Source organism: Curcuma longa, chromosome 17, assembly GCF_044706935.1.
Source record: "Curcuma longa cultivar G26 ecotype Majalengka, Jawa Barat chromosome 17, ITB_CL_G26_1.1, whole genome shotgun sequence".
In the NCBI taxonomy this organism is placed as follows: domain Eukaryota; kingdom Viridiplantae; phylum Streptophyta; class Magnoliopsida; order Zingiberales; family Zingiberaceae; genus Curcuma; species Curcuma longa.
In genome coordinates this window covers 9830833-9839346 of record NC_133877.1, presented here as the reverse complement: position 1 = coordinate 9839346, position 8514 = coordinate 9830833, and the positions used below count along the sequence as shown (strand labels likewise).

The window sequence follows — 8514 nt, the reverse complement described above, 5'->3', positions numbered from 1 at the left end:
TTGACATCAATATCAGTCGACTGGATATTACAATTAGTCGACTGATAAAAGTTTTTACTATATTTATCTAACTTACCTTCTACGCATCTAATCTGTGATACGCTCGTTCTTTCCTCTTTTGCCAAGAGTCTGATCGTCGACCTTCTTGAACTTCATTTGCATGCCTTACATCTAGCCTTCTGATTTGTAATAACTTTCTCTCGCCAAGAGTTTGCTTCTCGATTTTCTTGGACTTTCTTTTACCTTACATCTATTCTTCTTACCTGTAAAGATTTTCCTGCACACTTGATGCACAAGTGATATTTTTATATTGTGTTCTAAGCTTTACTGATGTCAATCATCAAAATTATAACTTATGGTATGATCATATCAACATTTATAACCTACAAGAAAATTAAAGAAACTAGACCTCAGGACTATAAGTGGGTATTTCATTAGATTATCTTGTTATGATTTGCCACCATCTTTGGATTGACTCAATGATGATAATAAGCCCTTTATAAATATTGACCTTCAAGATTCTTAATTTGTTTTATTATTTATTTTCTAATTTATGATTTGTTGTTATTTAATAGTACTATAGAACAACTTGGAATTCTTCCCGTCATCCCTGATACCACATACAATTTGATATTGATGTATCGATTTCAATTCTCAATTAAGAGTTTTTCTTCTATTGAAATAAAATAATTTATGTGATAAATATGAACAATTCAGAACGGTCTTTTCTCAATTCAAAATTATCTTTTCTCCAGGAATTTAAACACTATTAAAAAACAAAGCACGTATATAAAATTTGGTTAAGATTTATTTTACAAAATTTATATTTAGTATATAATAATATAATATGTATTATAAATTTTATACTTTTTATATTATTTATACTGTAATAAAATTGAGAAAAGTTATATAATTCATTTATTAAATCATTATAAACTCTAAACAGTAAAAGGGAGCCATAGAATGGCGAAACCGTCCTTTTAAATTTTTTAATATAAAAGATATAGAAATATAAAAATAAAATATATGAATTTCTCTTGATATGCTCTCATATAAAAGACAACCCAATGTAATGAAGAGTTTATCGATATCGTACGTTGTGTTTTCATATGTTTTTACTATACTGACATTTAAAAAACATGCACTTGAGCGTGTCTCCAATTCATTACTACCTAAATCACAATCGTCGATTTTTCAATAAAGTTTTTTTGTCTTTCGTTAATAATGTTTCTGTACACTTTATCAATATGAACGGTTAGAGAGAGATGTGTGAGCCCCATTTCCAATAGAACCTAAACTGGAGGGGCATTGATTATATTGGCTAGTTTTGTCATACTGATCTACAAATCAATGATAAATTATTTACTTTGATTATCGACGGCACAACCATGCCACTTCATATGAATTATATATATTTTAATTAACAATTCTGATAGTTATCCAACAAGTGATACAGATCCATTTTAATTACTCAGATCAAAACTGAATAGTTAGATCCGAAGATTGAATATAATCAAGCTAAGACCATATACTATGAATGATTCTTGCTACTGTTTTTTTCCCCATTAATAAATTTAACACTGTTTTTGAGTTTTAAGTACCGTAAATTTAATTACCTCCTTGTCATCGATCGATCTATAAATAGATGGGAGTTGCATTATACTCTAAACAAGCAATATCACTTGAGTGAAGTGATCAGTGATATCCGTACGTAGCTTAACCATGGCTTCCCTCGTCATGCTCTCTGCTGTTGTCCTCCTCGGCCTCCTCCTGCCTTCCTCCATGGCCAAGAACGTTCTCTATGGCGGCGAGAAGCTGAAGGTCGGCGAATCCCTCACCGAAGGGGACTTTACCTTCATCATGCAGTCCGACTGCAACCTGGTGTTGTACGAGAAGGAACCAGGCGTTGTGGTCCTCCGGCACCAACGGCCTAGGCAGCAGGTGCTTCGCCCGCATGCAGACCGACGGCAACTTCATCATCTTCAACGATGACTTCAACAAAGTTTGGTCGAGCGACACCCGCGAAACGGAGGGCAAGTTCATCCTCGTCCTGCAGCGCGACGGCCACGTCGTCATCTACGCCGACCCTATATTTACCGTCCCTGAGGACGTTGAACCCAAGAACAGGAAGATGGCCACGGTGACTAATAATAATATTCTCTATGCCGGCGACAAACTGAACACCGGCGAATCCCTCACCGAAGGGGACTTCACCTTCATCATGCAGTCCGACTGCAACCTGGTGTTGTACGACAACGACAAGGACATGTGGTCCTCTGCATCCAACGGCCTAGGCAACAACTGCGTCGCCCACTTACAGACCAACGGCGACCTCGTCATCCGCAGTGACGACGGCAACGTTGTTTGGTCGAGCAACACCAGCCACCAGGAGGGCGAGTTCATCCTCGTCCTGCAGCGCGACGGCAAGGTCGTCATCTACAGCCGCGCTATATTTAACATCCCCAACGCTGAACCCAGAAACATGAAGATGAGGAAGATCGCCATGGTGACTAAAAATTAGTTGGCTTCACCAGGAACCATGCATGGATCGCTAGCTAGTTATTAAATAAAACAGAATAAAATGAAGCGAGGCATAAATAACATAATTAGCTACATGCATGGTACGTACGTAGCCTCGTACGTTGTTATGTTGTATCTACTGTTAAGTTGGTGTCATCAGTCTATGATCACCTTAATTATCTACTTTTGCTCTGCTCTTTTTTTTTTAAAGTTGAATTCCGTTGAAAAAAGAAAAACAATTAATTAAATTAAAGAAATCTAATAGCTAGCACGTATAAATTGAAAAAAATAAAATTAATAAATACAAGGTGGAATCTAATTAGCCTTCCAGCTTTGATAATATGTAACAATATTATTGGTTAATTAATGTTTGAGATTTTGGAGGACAAGGTTTTTTAAAATTTTAGAGATCGACCATCTATAATTGAAATACAGAATAAATTAAAACAGTGGATATATAGTTATTCAAATATAATAAATAATAATTATTTATGGTCATGGAGATAGTATGTCATCCTCTCGATAATAGTTTTTAAATTTTTTTCTTTAAATATTTATTGTCTCTCACATAACTTTAATTAATAAAAATATTTTGACTAATATTATCATATAAATCATCTAAAATTTAACTGAATCTTATAAATGATTGATCTAAAATATTATGAAGGTCAAATTAAATCTTTATATTTTTTTTCTGAGAATCCCCACATAGTTCCATATAAATGAGACTCTGATACCATTGTTAAAATTCATGTAATTCACATATATCTCTATAACGATATAATATTGTTCACTTTAGATCTAAATCCTCATAATTTTATTTTTTGAATTGTACCCAAAAGGGTTCATACTAATGAGATATTTCTCTTTTATAATATCATGATCATTTCTATGTATTTTTAATATAAAATTTTAATTATATCCCAACAAACAATAGTGGAGGATGATGTAAGTGTAAATTATTTTAATTAAGTACATTTGTTGTGGTGCGAGGAGAAATTTAAAATGGTTAATCTATTTAATTAAAAAATGAATAATAAATTTAAAATTTTATTGATCCCCTGTTAACGTTCATTGTAATCGTGAATTGATTGACACACATTTCAATTATAATAAATCGCTAGTCTTTGATCCGGTTTGAGATCAAGAAATAGGTTGAATCATAAGTATCCATGATCAAGCTTTTTCGAGAGATCAGATGCATATTAAATGACTCCTTACAAATCAACTTCTATCTAGACCTTTGTCAGTTGTTACTATGGCAAGTAACGCAAGGACTTGAGTGAGGATCTCCGATGGCAATGATTGGACAAATCAGAAAAAGGGTTAGAAGGTAAACCAAAGCGAACCTTGGCAAGACCTCTCCGATGCTCAAATCAGATCTCGTAGAAAAGTTTGAGAAGAATAGCATAGGAGTAAAAGTAGTAATATCATGTACCTCTGATCTATCTGGGCTTTATTGTTGTTCAGCATTCAATCAACCTTGGCATATTGGGACATCCTCATTGCCTAGTATTCAGTTAACCTTAATTGGTTAAGGCTTCACGTCTCATGTCAACTCCCTATTAAACTTTTGACCGTTCAGTGTTCAGTCAATCATAATTCACTTGGACTTTTCTCTTGCTAACTATTTATTGAATTTTTAACTATCAAGTGTCTAATTAACCATGTCCTACTTGTACTTTTCTCTTACTAACTACATATTGGACTTCCGACTGTCAAGTATTTGGTCAATTGTGATTTGCTAGAACTTTTTTTTGCCAACTCCCTTTTAGACTTCCGACTATCAAGTGTTCGATTAATCATAACCCACTTAGACTGCTCCATCGTCAAGTTTTCAATTAACATCGACCTACTTGACATTTCACTCAATCAATTAACTAATATATTGATCAAATATTAAAATTAAATTCAAATTAATTCAAACTTGATCAACTGATCAACTTTGACTAGAGAACGATTGTATATATCAACAAAATTAAAACTCACACGTATAAGATTATGCTTGTTTTGTACCTTATATATGTTCATTTCTTATTTGAGCCACACATAGGTAGTTGATATTTATATAGAGTGATTAAATATAGTTGTACCGTGTGAATATAAACACACGTTAATCTGATTTTAGAAGGATATATATAAATGTAGGATAGTAAACAGCAATGCACGGAGGGGTGCATACTGCTCATGAAATAAAAGAACCTAAAATAAGAACAATGAACACATTCAGTTTATTTGGTTCACAATCTTAAGGTGTATGCTTATCCACTATTATTTTCTCCTTTTGGAATATTTTCCGATTGTGAAAAAATCTCTTACATACAATTTGATCAACAATATAAGCATAATAATGATAAATAATTAAAGAGAGATGGATATAAAATAATACAATAATATTATTGTCATTCTATCTAGAAGTCCAAAATCAAAATAATCAAAATTTTCATTATTAGTTAATTGATGTTTTATATCAATCAATTGATATAACAAATAGTCTAGTTCGAAATTGTAGTTCAAGATCATAAGTCAATTGACGACGGATAGTCGAGTTCGAAATGTTCCTGTTGAGATGCGCCTTCGGACGAGACGGCTAGCTCACTCTACAGCACCTCGTCCAAGATCTGCCTCCCTGGTGGATAGTGAGCCTGCAAGAAAGAGCACGTGAGATGGAGGGCCGGGGATCCTCCCCGGCGCGACCACTCCGATGCTTAAGTTAGTGAGTGGAGATGAGGAACTGCTAAGGAAGAAGAAGAGAAAAATTGTGAGAGCTCGTGTGCGCGCGCGTACCTTTCTCCACTGAAACACTAACCCTCTTAAGGAAGGAGATTCTGAAATGTCATGTCCCTGACATGACCCGGAGGGCTCCATCAACGTTATGAGTGTGTCCTAAAGAATGTCTAAGGGTATGGTCCGAGGTATGGCCCGTTTAGTGGGCCCGTGGCAGCATTGACTTGCAAGAAAGGAGCAGTCCCCTCAGACACGTGTCGTGATGAAATAAGTGAGAGGACACGTGGGATCATCATAACAAATGATGGGAGGAGTGGCCCTTGGGAACTAGCGGGTGAGAGAAGGGGGTACGACCGAACCGAAGTGGATTTCGGTTCGTCCCCTAGCATAGCGCACGAGGAGGAGGGGGCGCGACCGCCGAAGTGGACTTCGGTTCGTCCCCCAGCATGGTGCACGTGCGACCGAACCGAAGTGGACTTCGGTTCGTCCCCTAGCATGGTGCACGAGGAGGAGGGGGCGTGACCGAACCGAAGTGGACTTCGGTTCGTCCCCCAGCATGGTGCACGAGGAGGAGGGGCGTGACCGAACCGAAGTGGACTTCGGTTCGTCCCCCAGCATGGTGCACGAGGAGGAGGGGGCGTCGACCGAACCGAAGTGGACTTCAGTTCATCCTCAGAAGAGCGAGCGAGGAGGGGTTACATGAGGTCTCCCGTGCCTCCTCGGGTGCGATTGATCCGATCACCTGTTAGGACTTGGTTAACCTCGTCCTTATCCTTTTAACCCCATAACACCTGCCTCCCCACTAGTCTAGTCGAAGGAGATGTAAAGTCGACTGACTAGACCAGTGCTGATATAGCCCCACACCCCCTACGAGCTCGCGAGAACCTAGGCACGCGGAGGGCATTAAAGCCTCGGTATGGTCAGGTCAAGTACAGCTTAGCAGGGTGAATCTTTTTTCGAAAAGACACCCTGGCGTATCACCATTGCTGCATTAATGCTTCTTTATCATTACGACGCCTAAGTTCCTTTTGATGCCCCTGTATATAACGGGAGGGGGAGGAGGGCTTCGGAGTGTCAGATAACCTTACTCACGTGCCTTTTCGTAGTTTCGGCCTCACTTTTGCGTCACCCTATTTCGTCATGGTCAGCGGCGACCACTACTCAGGGTCCCATGGGGAGCGATCTGTTACCTCCACGGGTACTCGACGGAGGACAGGGACTTTGATCGCGGCGCTTCGCCGAAGGGTTCGACGAGCGGAAACGGAGACGCGCCGCGAGAATCAGCGAGCCAGAGCGGCGGAGGAACGGGCTCGACGTGCGGAAACGTTGGTGGCCCAAGAGAAGTGGGAGAATCAACAGCTTCGGGCAATAGTCGACAATTGGGGTCGTCGAGACAGCGCCCTCCTACTGCGTGCTGGGGAAAGCTTGGCTGGTGTGGAATACCATCTAATGAAGGCGTCGCTGGAGCTGAAGGGAGCGATGCACGCTTTCAAGGCTATGGCCGGGGAAACATCTTCTTCCGGCGATGAGTAGCATGTTCCTGCTGCTCTTAAAATGTAGATGTTTGGCTGGTGACCACCGCCGCTTTTGTAACATGGTTAAATATCGTCCATTACTCCTATACGTTTTGCGTCTTTTTTATCTGCCTTAGTCCCTGTAACATCTTAGTCACTGAGCTCCACGGCGATAACGGTGTATGTTAGTCTTTGTCGGTGTCTACTGGAACGGCCGCCAGTGGAATCCAGCGTGTGAGCTACTGTTCCCTCGGTATGACCAGGATTTGGCCGTCCATATTGTGAAGCTGCGGGTGTGTAGGCCTAGACTCGATTGTTACTAATGGTTCACTATACAGCGGGTACGGCGATCCAAGACGATACGAACGAAACGTCGCGGCAAATAATAAACAGTGGTGACGTGGACACGTCTTTTCCGAGGCATGGTTAACGACAGGGAGGGGTTACCGAAGCGACATAGGCACTGCCTTAGGCGGGTCGTTTATCTTCCTCGGAAGAGGTGCCCATTAAACCGTCATTTATATCACTACCTTCCTCTCCTCTCTTTTGAGGAATATATATATATATCGGGGGAGAGGAGAAGATTGGGTATCTCATCCTTGTTTCCTCTGCGTTCTTTGTTCTCGTCGTTCGTGAATAACTCCTTCAAGATATGGACAGTGACATTAGTTGGACTAGTTCCGACGAGGAGGAGCCGATGATGCCTCCAGGGTCGCATAGGGGGCCAGAGTCTTCCCGAATGGCCCGCCTCCGATGGGTCAGGATAGCGGAAGGTCGCACTCGTACGGCCGAGGAGAAGGCTCGGGCCGCAGAAGAAAGAGCTCAAGCAGCTGAGGAGGGCCTTCGAGCCGCAGAGGAGAAGGCACAGATGGCTGAGGAAGGATTTTGGGTGGCCCAAGAGAGGGCCCATGAGGCTGAAGAGAAGGCCCAGGCGGCAGAACAACGTCTGCAGCGTGCCAACGAGGTGGCGGCGAGGGAGAAACTGGAGAGGCAATATCTCCAGGGAGTAGTTCGAGAGTTGAAACAGCGCAACCGTGCACTGAAGGAGCATGCCGGGGAATGCTTATCCTCAGCTCGGTATCACTCCCAAAAGCTCTCCCAAGAATTAGAGGGGATGGCGCATGCGTTTGGCGCTGAGTCCGAAGAGACTTCCTCTTCTGAGGGTTGATGTTTTTCTCTCTTGCTATTAGGCTTTTTGTGGATGTTGTTACCATTTCTTTTTGTAATATGCACCGTGTTTTCTTTCCGACGGAGGTGCTCTTTAACTTATGATATGATCTTAATATTAGCTTAAGTCATGATACCTATCGGCGTGCCATGGTAGAACCGGCCATGAATTGTTGTTTATGGGAGAATTTTATCGGCAATCTCTTTCCTTTTGCGGCGAAAACGACTCCCTGCGACCAGGCTGCCTATCTAGCGTACAGGCACTCGTCTTGGTGTGATCCGACCACGTGGCGGACCCCAATATATGACACATGCTTTCCTTGTAGACAGGCCTTCCTTGCCATACTTGCCATACTTACTGCTGTTACGACACCTCATTATGACTTGTCTCGTCCCCTTTCCGTGGATGTAGAAAAGGGGCGGATCATTATTATCTATGACGTAGCGTATCTTCGTTGAAAGCCGCGAATGGATTTTACCGCCTTTTTCCTGGGGATGCACGACCATGCTGCGCTAACATCCCACTCGTTGCTTGTTGCTCGATTGAGAGATATAAATAGAGGCGTGGCTAGCTCCGTCAAGGCAC

At 41.2% G+C, this 8514-nt stretch overlaps 1 pseudogene; it reads left to right on the top strand.

The window, feature by feature from the left end:
- The first annotated feature begins 1656 nt into the window (after window positions 1-1656).
- On the top strand, window positions 1657-2703 carry LOC141848714 (mannose-specific lectin 1-like; annotated as a pseudogene).
- The last annotated feature ends 5811 nt before the right edge of the window (window positions 2704-8514 follow it).